The sequence below is a fragment of the Castor canadensis genome, chromosome 5 (assembly GCF_047511655.1).
Source record: "Castor canadensis chromosome 5, mCasCan1.hap1v2, whole genome shotgun sequence".
NCBI lineage: Eukaryota > Metazoa > Chordata > Mammalia > Rodentia > Castoridae > Castor > Castor canadensis.
Genome location: NC_133390.1, coordinates 49,023,048 through 49,037,681, shown reverse-complemented (window position 1 = coordinate 49,037,681; position 14,634 = coordinate 49,023,048). Strand labels below are relative to the sequence as shown.

The following is a 14,634-nucleotide window of genomic DNA, read 5'->3' as shown; positions in this document are numbered from 1 at the left end:
GGGTTTGAACAACTGAGGGCTTCACACTTGCTAGGCAGATGCTCTGCCCCTTCAGACATACATTCAGCCCTCCTTTTAGGTAAAGCTGAAAGTAGAAGTTCAAAAACAGGCAACTACTGATCTAAAGAAAGGTCTATATTGAGAACATTGTTCTTCACACCTATGGAATTTTCTGGGCAGAGAGGAAGAGGAAACAGGGAGAAAGATAGATATCTATTGTAGAATGTTTCAGCAAAAAAAATTCCAAAGAGAAATAACAGATAACAGTTTTTCAACCAAGTATCAGTCAGTACAACTCAGGAGTCAAATGAGACCTAAACCACTTTTGTATCTTGAGTCTACTCAGTATTAAAAAAAAAAAAAAAGGGAAGAAATGCCAAAGTAAATTTATGAACGCATGCTAAATTGTAAAACCTTGTGTTTAACAAATAAATTTTAACTTTTGACAGCAAAAAGGCAAGACAATGAGATATAACTGGGCTATCTGAAATACAATTATAAGACTTATTTTTAAATTATATTATAATCTAAGCATCATAGTCTAGGCTAGTAATGAGATAAATCACATAACAAAATGCTCCTCTGTTAATTTTATCAGAGTGTATCAGCATTTGGAGATAAATTTCAGAGTCTAAAGTAGAAGTCAATGAGAGTCACATGGAGGTCCCTGCACAGACTTATTCAAGCTCTTCTGGCATCTCTAGGACAGCAGCCATTCAGAGTAACTGAGAGTTGCTTTTTTATGTTTCAAAAGACAGAGCAGTTTTCATTAGAACTGATGATTCTTACAAAGAAATCAGCACTATTTTAAACTATATTTTGCCCGGTAGTCACTATAAATCCACAACTGAAACTGAAGCTGTGCAGTTTTTACTCATGTCCACAGGCTATCAGAGCAATACAATGACACAATTTCTCCGATTTTCATGGGAAAATTTCCTTAGCAAATAATACTTGAGGTCAGAGGAAATACACTCAATTAAATGGAAGGAAGAACAGTTTAACTCCTAGTATTATCGGCTGATTCAAAACAGCCAAAAATCTATTACTGTAAATAGCATTCCATGACATCCTACACACAGATTGTTCTCAGTAGCCATGAAGCAAATGGCATAAAAATGAACCAAAATCTAACAATCAATAAGCATGAGTATTTGTGCATGTTCATCCTCTCTTTCTCCTGCTAGATTCAAAGAACTGTTGTCTATTCATTTCCTCACTAAGTTTGTCAGAATGCCCACTCTGTGCAAGGTGCTGTGTTAGTCCTTACACAGAATCCTATGAAGTAAAAACACGCTTTGAGACATCAGATAGAGAGGCTGGGCAGCATTATTAGCGCACAGTAGATTCTCAATAAATGATGGCAATTCCTTTCCCACTAACTGGATCTTCTTCCTAGAAGTAGCATAATCGAGTTATGAAACTTCAACCAATGCAATTTGATGAGATTCCTCAAATTCACGTCATAATCTAAAAAGATAAACAACTTATACATTCAGAATTGACAATAAATGTAAACAGTTTAAAGGATGGTATGTGAAGATTTCAAGTGATCTTTTCCACTTCATTTCTACTATTTTTGTTTTAACACTGATAATTCTATAAATAATTAGAGTGGGAGAGAAGACAGAGGAGGAGGAGATGGAAAAAACACAGAGAGAGAGATAGAGATTGAGTGAGAGAGAGAGGAGAGGAAGAAGGGGAAGCAGGAAGGAGGAAGAGAAAGAAATAAGAGAAACACTGACATCATCCCATTTGCATATCCCTGAACAGATTACTGCACAGCCTGGATCTCAGTCCACAACTACAAGATTACCATTAAGCCCATTCCCATTTCACCAACCTGGAGTACAAAGTGGCAGATAAGAAAGGAACAAAGTTTTGATTCCACATTAGTATTATTTATCCCCTATAAGCACCAAGTGTAATTTCTGCAGAAGCTGCTGAAGTGAGCTGCAGTTCAAAATCTGATGCCACCATTTACTAGCTCTGTGATCTTAATACTGCAAGTCTCTCAACCTGTTCTTTAGTTATCTACTCTACAGGGTCATTATACAGATCAAAGCTGACATTATATGTAAAGCACATAGTACCCAGCATCCATTAGGCATTAAATGTGTCATCTATTATTGTTATTGCTTTTGTTATTGCCATAACAAAAATTAGTATAAACAACACCAGGTCAGATAGAAATAATGATATTAGACTATCACTGAGTCAGTACATGATGAAAATACTTATGTGTGGATGTTCCTTAGAAGACTGGTAATCAGTAAGCTCCATGACTCAACAATGTGCTATGGTTGTCTAAAATGTTCAAAAAAGATTTCTGTGTACACAAGGAAGCACATGCATTTGCACTTTCACACATAATATGAAAGGGGAGGATAACTGTGATATCTCTGAAATAACAGTAATTTTGGAACACAAAACTTTTGAACATGGGGTGTGAAATAACTAATATATCAAATAGAAACAGGTGAAAAAGATTCAGGGAAAACTGATTCCAAATACTTAAAAGGCTATCATGTCAAAGCAATGCATTTGTTCAACGTGGGTGCTTGGAGCAATGGAAATTATAAGCCAATTTTCAGTTTGGAATGTAATGGCTATATTGGGGAAGTGAAAACTCTCTGGAGCTGTTCATCACTGACTAATAATACTAGACTGCATATGTACCAACTCCTGGACAAAACACTGACATTCTCATTTGAGAAAGAATTCAGTCTAAAGCAATACACAAGACTTGTGACATCTCTTTCAATCTTGTGCTTTTTGCTGCAGATTAGATGCCCAGTGACATTCTTATGTAAAGAATAACCAACTGACTAGTGTGTAAGACAATGGGTTTAAATGATGACATTGAAATTAATATTAAAAGTTAATACCTCTCAATTAAGTTTTTGGCAAGAGTTGTTAACATGCAGTCAATTTTAGTGGCTTGAGTTGGTAACCAGCAATCAACAGATCTTCTGTTTAAAAGAAATGCAACAAAGTGAATAAACTAACTCATTAATATCTTAAATTAGTTCTGCAATAAGTAAAACCTAGGTAAATTATCTAATAGTAGTTCAGATTTCAGCTACATTCTTTTTGACAATTCTAATCACATTGTTTAATTAGAGCATTTTTCATGTTTCCCAAAAGAAACATTCACTCATAAAACATAGTGCTGTAGTCATCAATTTACTATGTGACCTTGCGACAAGTCCACTGACATCTGTGAGCTCCAAATATTTGATCTATTTAAAGAAAGGGAATGGGAGTTGACATTAAGTAAAGTTGATGCATTCTAAGGCACTTCATACTAAAACATGTTAACAATTTTCATTAGCATATATTAGTACAGGGGATTTTATTTTGACATACATATATGCTTTCAATGTATCTCTAAGCATAATTCTTATTTCTTAATTTGTTATTTTTCCAGCCATAATGCAGGGAAGTGAAGCATTTGGTTTTAATACCATCAGTGACTGCTTCTATGAGACAGGTTTATTCTGTTCTTCTGGTGTTTGGAAGAAACTGTCACAGAATTTTACAATTTAGAAGCCAACTTCAATATCAAGCAATGGACTATGTAAATAATGGATAAAACAGAACTAGGGGAAGAAAAGCAAAATATAAAATGTGTTCTTTATAAACATAATCTTAAAATTACCCTTTTTGCTTTTGTTTTTTGTTATTTTGGTGGTACTGGGGTTTGAACTCAAGGCTTCATTCATGTTTGCTAGACAGGTACTCCACCACTTGAGCCACATCTCCAGCCCAGCATTTAACTCTTTACTTCCTAAATTCTTTATCTTCTCTAGCTTTCTAAACCCATCTCGATGAGTTTATATAATTAAAAGCTCATTTCTGTGTAATGTTATAGTTGAGTTTCTAAAGATAAAAAGAAAAGATATAAATTCAACTTATTCACCTATTTTATCCTTAGTCAAGTATTCAAAGATGTCCTAAACTATTACAATGAGAAAATGACTACCAAACTACAAAAACCTATTAAATTGCATGACAACTCATAGGTCTTTCTCCACAAATATTTTGCTATAATGCAAAGTACATATACATGGAAAAATCTGTCAGAGTAGTTTCTTTAAAAATGTATTACTTGAGCCAGGTATGGTGGCACACGTCTGTAATCCCAGCTACTTGGGAGGCAGAGGCAAGAAGATTACAAATTCAAGGCCAATCTGGGCAAAGGTAGGGAGATCCTATCTCATAAACAAAATACAAAACAAAATACTGGGGAGGGGTCAAGAGGTGATTCCAATGGTAGAGTACTTGCCCAGCAAGCACAAGATCCTGGGTTAAATCCCCAGTACTAGGAAAAAACAAAACAAAACAAAACAAAAAAAGCATTACTTAAGTTATGGAGTAAAAAGTATTTGACAAGGTCCCTTTTTAAAATGGACTAGATAAAGCTTTGAGAACAATCTGTACTGGCAAGGGACAGGCAAGATGACCTAATAGGTCTTTCCCATCTCTAAGTTCAGGGTTTTTTCCTTTTGCAGTAATACATGTGAGTTCAACAATTTCTTAAAACTATTATTAGTCACCACGGAAACGCAAAATGTTTGCAGGAATAAATAAGCAAATGGATTCTGGGCCTAAGAAACTGCTTTTCCTGCTTCCCATGTAATGGCGGGGTCATTTTCTCCAAGTCATTATGCTTGCCTACTGCTATGCTGGCTCACTAGAGTCCCATAGCTAACTTGCAGCATTCCATGTAAACCAAGATCAGGAGGTCTCTGCTCACCACAAGATTCCTTATTAAACACAGACCTCTTTGCTCAAAAATTGGTAAAGAACAAAACCATGGCAATTTTAGGGGGCTAGCAGGCAGTGGCTTTGTAACCATCATTTCTATGGAGAACATGTAAATTTATGCTTTTAAATGATCCAATGTCTACGTAAAAACAAATAACATGATTAAAATATAAATAAAGGTAGAAAGTAAAACATAATATATACACCCATACACACACTCAGCCCACAGTATGAAACAATAAAAATGTTTATTAAAATTGTTAATCGTTGGTAGTATTCATCAGAAAGGACTATGTGTAAAATTCCTATTATAATTTTCTGCATTTCCAAATTATGATATCTATTACAACTAAAATGACAAAAATGAACTATTTTAAATTAATTAAAAAACCCAAATATGTCATTCACTTCAATATTGAAATAAGGCCTACCCATTCCTTAGCCTCACTACTGATACTGTTGGTGTAATCAGCCTGAGTTAGCTCTGAAGGGTAGAGGTGGCTATTCTAGAATTAAGGTCAGCTAAGTATGAGTAGAAATACTTCAAGGACTTCTGGGAACTTCAAGGACTATGGATGCCAAGATTTGGACTGCAGATATGAGTGAGGGGATCTATAAGTATATCTTGGTCACTGTAGTCTGTATGTACATCCAGATATAACTTGTTAACTTTTGTTATAATGGTTCTGACAGCAAAGTATAAGAGCTACCATGCCAAAGAAGTGGTGGTGCATTTTGTGTGGGCATCTGTGTTGTCAGAATCAGGCAGATGGCACCTAGAGAACAGAAAGAAGAATGAAAAAGAGGTCAGTTAGAAAAATGAATGGCCCAGGCATGCAGAGAAGGTGTTTTCACCCTAAAACATTCCTTTTTGCTCCAGTCTACAGTTGCCTATACATGGTGCTCAGTCTCTTAGCCTTCCTTAAGTTGTACCACAGGAGGAAGGACCTAAATTGGATCCATGGCAGCATTACCTGGTGCTCAGAGGCAAAGCTGCTTTCCAAGAAGAGAGCAACATATTAGCTGCATAAGGCTCATATTCTAGCCAATCCAACTGTAGCCTAAAGCAATGCAGGATTATGGAGCTCTGCTCTTCCCATGCCATCCTTAGTCTGTCCCTACTCTGTTCAGATTACCCAATAAGATTTGCTGTTTTTCTTTTTACATTTCAGTAGTTCTCCTTTATCTGTAGGAGATAAATTCCATGATGTTTTGTAGATGCCTAAAAGTGAAGATAGTGCTGAACTTTATATAAACAATGCTTTTCTTATGCACACATTATCTCTAATAAATTTTAATAAATCAGGCATAGCAAAAGATTAATAATGATAAAACAGGACTATAACGATATATTACACTATAATAAAACTTTTTAAAACTTATGAATTGTTTCCACATAATGTTCTCCAGGACCACTGCTAAGGGGGAATAGTGTTTCCACATTTATTACCTCATAGAAGCAAAGAAGCAAAAATGTCACATTCAGAGTTAGTACTGTCACTTCACAACTTAGAGCAGAACTCCTTGGAAGAATACACCACCCCTTCATGAGATGAATGAGATTGAATGAAAGCTGTAGTCATCTGCAAGAAGATTCAGTTAATTACTGATTCTCTGGCACTTATTAGGATGGCAAAGAGAAAGGACATGAAAGAAAACAAGTTGTCACCTTATAAAAAGGAACTGGCTTGATATGCTTAGCAGCATATTAATTGTACTTTAAAACAGTAAAATAATGATGACATTGTCAATATGGTTAGTAAGTTACTGTCCTAATAACACAGGTTGGTGGAGTTGCTGCAATAACTTCCTACATTAGCGTGAATCATGAGAAATTACTGATAGTCAGTTGCTTTTGACTATTAAAAAAATAACTTTCTATGGATAAATATAGTCAATCCTACCTGGTTTCCAGCCTACAAACTTCTTTTTCTATATTAGAAAGTAACAGTTCTGTAGAAAAATTCTTTTTTGGCATTTCTAAATAACACCTGAAAGCTATTGCTGATTTAGACAATTAATTCAGACTGCTAATTGTAAAAAGGACCTTAATTTGTAGGTATGTGTATTTGAAGGAAATTCTTGATGACAAATAAAAAGAGACACAAAGCAACTGAACAGAAGTATGCTAGGAAGTAATTTTTTTCTCTGCCAATTTTGAGATACGGCAGTCCTAGTTGTACTATTTTTCATCATAAATATATGTAAGAAGCTAAGACAACAGAAATTACATCTCAAAGAGAAGACTAGGGAAGGAAATAAAAGCCTGCTCATAGACTCTATAATGGAGCACAATGCAAATAGCTGGCTGCAGTTTGCAAAACACAACACAGGTGGTTCTTCTGTCAGATAAAGGTTCTGCCTCTGAAAACCCTTGACTTTCACTCATCGAAAAATTTTCATGACATTCTAATTTTATTAGAACAAGACATGTTGCTGCCACCTTCTAGAAAATGTTTTGGTAATTATGCAAATCCATGATGCCTCCAATGTGAATGACACCCCCTAATATATTCAGTGGACAATCAAGAGTGCCACTGGTACATAGACTGTGAAGAGGATGAGATTGACTTTCCTAGTTCAACATTCAGTTTGGAAAATAAAAACAAACTTCTCAATTAAATCACAATATGCCTTTACCAACAACACCTCTGAGAGAATCTGAGCAAACTACTAAGAGAAGATAAGTCTACAGCTGTATAAAACACTGGTGCAAGTCCATGTATCATTATTAACTGTACAATCTTGGTCAAGCCACTTTATCCTTCTACATGTGTTTATTCATCCGAAAAGTATGGATAATACTATCTGAAACTCTGTTAAAATTAAATGGTGGAATGCATGAGGAACACTAGTCACTGGCATGATGTAAAAGCTCAATAAATGAAGGTTATTATTGGTTACTGAAGAAAGTGGTCACATACCATGACCTTAGTTGGACAGCTGAATCCTAGAAGGGTCTGAGACCAGTGCTCCAGGAAGCAACAGTGCTCCAGAAAGCAACATAGCACCAGGCATGCATACAAGGAGTAGAAGCCCTACTCCTCTTTTTTCTTGCTTCAAGAACATTAGAAAACTCTTCTATCTACTCAATTTCTCTATTCTCAGAATAGAGCTAAATTAAAGGAGGAAATAATACTAACATTTCACAAGAGAACTAGGATGTCAAAAGAATGAAAATAAATGCAAAGCACAAATACAAGACACATGAACAATAAATAAATGTCAGTGTCAAATGATAAGAAACTTTGCCCACCAGGGAAAAAGAAGCTAAATGAGCTACAAAAAAATAATGATCTATTTGGGGTAACGGTACTTCATGCCATCAGTTTGGGGCTGTCAGTCAGTTGGTCATGTTTCATGTGACTTTCATAACAGTCATTTTATCTCATTTTTAATAAAGAAAAAACTAGCATAAAATCTCAAAAATTATGTTTAATAAATATGAGGCAACTACAGAAGACTAAAAAGATTACAAAGCACTTCACAACTACTAGACAGAGGAATAAAAGTAACAAATCAACATCCAAAAATATTTATACAAAACTTCAAATCAAACATTAAAGTTTAAATTCATTTGAAGGATATAGTCATTCAATTGTTGGTAAAACAGTATATATGAAACGCAGGAATGAGTTTAGCTCTGGCTTCTCAGTAATAAAGTAGTCTAGAACTGGAAAAGAGAGCCCTCAGTTTAACAGGGAACATGTGCTTACTTTGTGGCCCTACACCTTTATTCCACTAATAACTCTGCTACCATCCTTTCTCCAGTCCATACTAACAGAAATCAGCAGACTATTTTCATTACTCGTGTTTGACAGAACATATGGGAACAATAATTCCATAGACATATGTACATCATAATAGGGAGCAATCCTATTTTAATGTAATTTTAAGAGGTTTTGAAAAGACTCAAGCTACTTAAACTATTCATCAGAAGCTTATAAATAAGGATACCACGTTCCTTATTAAGCAGATTCATATAGTTGGGCTACGAATTTACAGATTATTTCTTTCATTAATGTTCAAGATAACTAGGAGGCTAATTCTCTTGTGAGAAATAGGATTTAAATAAATCTGCCCCATACTAGAGCATAACAGGCTTAATTCAATCATATTTGGCCAGTTGTTTTTCTTTCTTCTCATGTCTTTCTCTTTTTATTTTGTTTGCTGGTAGAATAGGACAGATTAAAATTGGTTCTAAAGTTCTGTTTTTATATTTTCTCTTGGAAGTACGGCACAAAACATTTAATTTCTTTAAAAATGTTTTCCTTGCCAAATAATCTGATTAGTTTTAACTGCTTTCATTAAAACACAGGCACAGAGAAATGGGGAAACAAGAGGTTCTTTTAGTAAAAACACCGAAAAATAAGATTTCATCTGGCCTTCCCATCATCACTTGAAGAATTGTTTGGTAGTTACATCATCAGGAAATAAAATACTATCCTCTGAGGACCCCTACTCGCTACAAAGAGGAAAGCAAAGGTTTGAAGTCTAAATCACCCCCAGAGACGTCCAACAAAATTCCACTTCTCCCTTTCCTCTGCTGTATCCCCCAGCAGCCCCAAAACAAATGTAACAATGCATTTGTAGAAGTTCACAAAAGAACAACAGTACGAGTTATTTAGGAAGTTAAAGAAATAACTCAAGTTTTAGGGACCAGAGAGAGTGAAGTTACAAGCAGAAGGACCCTGACCCCAAGACCAGGTTAGCCCATTGGGAGAGGGCGGAATGCGGCCCACCACCCCGTCCCACTGCTGGGAGGTCAGCAGGAGCCGGCGCACTGCCGCGCCTCTGCCACCGAGGGTCTGCCTGCTACCCACAGCCCCGCCGCCGCAGCGCACACGCGGAGCGCCTTATAAGGCTGCGCAGTGACGTAACGCCCATAGGCCGGGGCGCGCTCAGCGTCCGCTTGCATTGTTCGGGCGACTCCTGGAGCGCGCACAGCCCGCTCGCTGCGCAGCGGCTCGGCTCGGCTCGGCTCGGCTCGGCCCCGCCCGTTCAGGCGCGGCGCAGGCAGCTCAGGTAAGCCCGGAGCCGCTCCGCTTCCCCGCGGGGCGCTGCTGTCACAGGGCCAGGGGACACGGCTGTGGGTCGCTTTTAACACTGTCTTAGCATCCTGAACTGCAGGCAAAACGCTTCGCAGAAGCTTTCAATGAGTTCTAGCTTCAAAACCTTTCTCAAATCACACAAAACGTGAAAGTAAAAGTTTTCTCCCGTGGAGGAAACAGACTTGGGATCTGATTTTCGCTGTTGAGAGGTGGAGGCTTTGTGCAACACTGGCTTCCCACCCAAGTGAGCTGCGCCTCGAGTCCTGCGGGTGCTGAGAAGTCTGGGAGAAAGGGTGGGGAACTTGGAGTGTAACGCAAGGACGCTACTGCGGACCCTCTCCTGGAACTTAACCTTGCTCACCTACAAGAGCACGGTGCGAAACACTAACACATGGAGTGGATTTCTTACTGCAGGCTTTTTGGTTTTGGTTTATTTCCCCGTTTTCCTTAGAAATCTTGATATATAAAAGACTAGAGAAACACTTAGCGTGCAGCTTGGAATCAGGATGAAATCAACTTTAAAATACAACCAGTTAAAGCCTCGAAAATCTTATAAATACTATTCTATCTCAAAAGCGGATCAATCGTAAAGAGAGTTTATTATCACAGTTTTGAGCTCAAAGTTTCTACTTCAGCTCCACTCACTGGATAAGTGGCAAGCTGCGCTTAAAAGATGAAGCTGTCCTCTACAGAGTAATACTCTGGATAATATGTGAAAGATACTAATTTTAAAGGTGACGCCTATACAATCATTTTGATCAGTGGCATTTTGAACCATACTTACATCTAAACCCTGAATAGGCTATTGCTATAAATGAATCCTTAAAGTATGATAACTGCACACTTGGCAGATACTGAAAATCTACATAATATTTTGCAATAAACATCAGAAGAGGAAATAAAAAATAAAACATGCTAAGTCAAGTTTAGAACACTGGAAAAGAAGATGAAAGTTTCCACTCAAGCTTTATGTGATTTGAACATAAAGTAATTGTGAGACAAAATTTTAGGAACAGTGAGAATCATTTCCCATTATAAATAGGCTTTGTGTTTTCTAGGTATACACAATACAAGCTCACAATCCACAGCCTGTCATTTATATTGATTTACTCTAAAAGACTGAAAATGCTTTAATATTGGCATGGGAAAGATCATGTAAGATAACTATATGGATGTTTAACAGAAAAGCACTCTAAGTGTGTGTTACAAATACCTATTTTGTTTATATTTGGCAGTGAGAGGAAAAATAGTGTATGAGATTTATCTTTGGAAAAACAGCATTTTATAAAATATCAAAATTTGGTACTCTGCTTCTTGTAATTATTGTAATTAATTTTTAAAAATATTTGACATCGGTGCCTACCACTTTTGTTCCTTAGGAGGGTTTTGTTTATTTTGTTTTACTAATTTTGTTTGGAGCAATGCAAGACTTGGTTTTTGTATTCCAAATATTACACATTTTCTGGCCTGAAGACAGGCTATATAAACTGCAAGTTAGTACTGAGAAGTAAGATTTCCCCAAACTTATTATTTCAAATCTAGGAGAACGTAGATTTGAAAAGGGCCTAGAAAGAAAGGAACCAACACACCCATGTCACTATAGAGAAGTACAGAATATGCAACAGAAGTTGTTTATTGATATAGGCAGTAATTGGAAACTGAAAATTCCTGCACTGGTAAAAAGGTATTCTGCACTTTCAAATTAAGTAAAGGATATGGAAAACAAAAACCATCAATTATTGTTTCAGCTATACCCAAAGTATTATCTGTACCATAAATTGTAGCTCAATTGTTGAAAATACAACCTCTATCAAAGAGTTTGCTTCTTATAAGCTGTGTTTCTCAGAGCCTAACTGTATTTTTTTAAAACAGGCATTAATTTAAAAAACTTTTATATGACACACTTTAATATTCTACACTTTTGTAACATTTACTAACTTTAAAGCATGGTTCAAAGAACAACCACATGTTAAGACTAATTTTAAAAACTGAAAATAAACAGTATTTATCACAGAAAAATTATCTCACAGTGGACTCTCTGAGTGAGCATTTCTTACTTCTTGCCATTATCTATATGATGGGAAAAATGAATGTGAATTTTTGCTCTTCCAAATAAAGCACATAATAAATTTATGCTGAATAAATTCATTTTCCCCTTTATGGCAATTAATCTTAACTGTTAGTCACTGGTATTTCTGTGATATTTTCCTAATGCTATAATAGAGTCTATAAGTGACAGCCAGTATGAAAACATGAATCAAGCCTTGACTATCAACATTTGCAATTTCCCTTCTCAAAAATGAAAACAAGAAAAATAAAACAATTTAGGGTTTTCTTCTCCTTTCCTTCCAAAACAGTATCTTTGGTAATAAATGGATTTTGAGGTTTAAAAAGTGAAAAGGAAGAATAAAATTCTAGTAATTCTTCTTAGGTTATGTTCTATCCTCATCTCGTATTTCAGGGCAAAGTGAACATTTTACAAAGTGAACAAAAAAAAAAACTACAGGGGGAGCAGGAAGAGAACTGTTTATAAAAGACTGGATATTGTGTTGTAATAATCAGAGGATGAAAGCACTATTAGTTTCAACCTCCCTCAGAAACTGAAATGTCCCATCTGCTGTTCACATAAGCCAGTCATTATTTTTGAAAAATCTAACACATCCTACCTTTTCCTCTTAGGCATAACATTAATTTTAAATGATTTTTCAGTTTGCCTAATTTGTTTCTGAATATGAATTTAGCTTCAATTTAAACTGACAGCTTAGTGTCTGTTAAGTAAGTTTAAATAAGGATTTAAAGATGAAGAGACTCTGCTTATGCAGCCAGCATCACAAACATTCAGAGAAATACTTCTATGGCTGTTTCTGCCATCCCCACAGTATTTCTGAGTCACCAACCTAATTACATGTTTAATGTATGATTCAAAGACTTTTAGAACTTTCTCTTGCTGGTTATTTGAAGTATGGTGGGACATTCATTCTTTGAATCATTCTATTAGGTGCATGGATTCCTAGGGGTTCATCACCAATACACTGTTGTAAGCACTTTTACATTCCTCTTTCTCTTAAAAACAGAGTCAAGGTTCTCCCTCACCTTCATATGCACCAACTATGCCTCTGACTGGGAAAGCTGGGCAAACAACGATGAGATGACTCGCCAAGGAAAGTCTCATAGTTCTTTTTTGAGACACAGGAGAAACCTCCCTCTTCATGCTTCTTTTCTCAGGTGCTTAAGGAGATTATGACAGTGATTGTAATTCTTAGCCCAAGAACAGTAAAGAATACATTAGCAGTGTTTTCTCCAATCTGATCTTCCTCATATTCCTATGCGCTATTGGTTCCCAAATAAGATAAATTCTTAAGAATGCAATTATAGTTTTTTGATGACAAGCTTAAGAAATGATGTGTCTGTGGGGAAGGTATACAGAGGAGATGGGTAAGTGTATCATTGGGAGAGATGCAGACATACCCCCAAATCATTTCTAATAACTACTGATTCTAGCACAAAGGAAGTTATTACCAGCAAAAGAGAACATACATTACACCTGAATAACATTCAACTCCACAGATATGAATTTGAAAAGTGCCTTGACAGGTTCTACTAAATAGGACAAGGCCCTAGAAAGTGTGTACATACACATACACACGCATGGCTACCCTAGCATAGAATATCCATAGAACTTTACAGCTGGAAAAGACAGTGGTCATCTGATCCAGCTGTCTCCCTTGATAGAAGAAAATGATATCCACAGTGTGACTTGCCCTAGAAATGCAGAGCTACTCAGAGGTACAGCCAACTCCCTGCATTCTTGGACTACTGCCCACCATAGGTTTCTCCTTTAATTAGTGTTCAGAAGAGAGGCAAACAGAAAACACAGAAGTAGCCTTGGCACTGTAGGTGGTAATTTGGACATAAACTCATTTAAAAATACAAAGTGGAAAAGTCCAAAGTTCTCATTAATTAGTAAAAAGGCAAAGGGAAAGGAGGGAGGTAAAAACCAATACAGTTTAATCAGGCTACAACAATGGACAGGAGGTAAAGGGACAATAAATAATGTACTAAAAGGTCCTCTGGATGTGGGAGGAGAGAGGTGCTCTGGAAAGAGTATATGCTCTGGGTCAAAGACGTATATAGTTTTCAACTACTAACTTGACAAGTAACTTCTCAGTATCCTCCAACCAAGCATTTTGCGCTCCTCCAACCTCTGCAAGCTAGTAAGCTCCCTTTAAAAATTCATTAACTCAACCTTCTCCCAAAGTGCAGAGGAAACTTTACAGCAGGCATTGCAAAGTGATGCTAAATTACAAATTAACTACTAGTTTACTGTGTCGTAGGTTATAAACTCCTTCAGGGTCACTTCTGCAACCAGCTTTAGCCCCAGCACCTAGGAAAGTACCTAGCTATAGTTAGTAGGTGTGTCAATGGGACACAAAGGGTGATGGATAAATGTACAAACAAATGAATTATAATCCAGAAGCATCTTATTTGGTAAGAAGAGAGTACTTCTGCTAACAATGGGCTAAGGAGGACCCCTTTTTCTACATTTTATTCCGAAGCCCCAAACAAATCTCTGTCACTACTTGGAGTAACTATATAAACTTAAAACACAAAAAACAAACACAAATCAGAATCAGATGAAATTAAGGCAGTGAAATCTGCTTTGTACTGTATAGTATGTGTTGTGTAGGCTCAACTAAGTCAGATGCTTCTCTCTTCTTTACTCACCACCACCATCTACTTCACATTAACTACCTCCCAAAATAGTGAGATTGAAGGTGATGAAAGGATACCAGGTGAATCACCCTGGGGCATG

The 14,634-nt window shown here is 36.5% G+C and overlaps 2 protein-coding genes across 8 annotated transcripts in view; one reads left to right on the top strand and one right to left on the bottom strand.

The window, feature by feature from the left end:
• The window catches only part of Col8a1 (collagen type VIII alpha 1 chain), a 543,304-nt gene that overhangs the window by 312,135 nt on the left and 216,535 nt on the right, over positions 1-14,634 (bottom strand). The gene's annotated exons all lie outside the window — the stretch shown is intronic.
• The window catches only part of Filip1l (filamin A interacting protein 1 like), a 269,654-nt gene that overhangs the window by 215,705 nt on the left and 39,315 nt on the right, over positions 1-14,634 (top strand). Inside the window, exon 1 of one of the 6 annotated variants that reach the window (XM_020157605.2) lies at positions 9,641-9,795. The exons of the other annotated variants lie outside the window; for them this stretch is intronic. The gene's annotated coding sequence lies outside the window, so the exon portion shown is untranslated. Of the gene's footprint in view, positions 1-9,640; positions 9,796-14,634 lie in introns of those variants that run through there. 6 annotated transcript variants of the gene reach the window in all.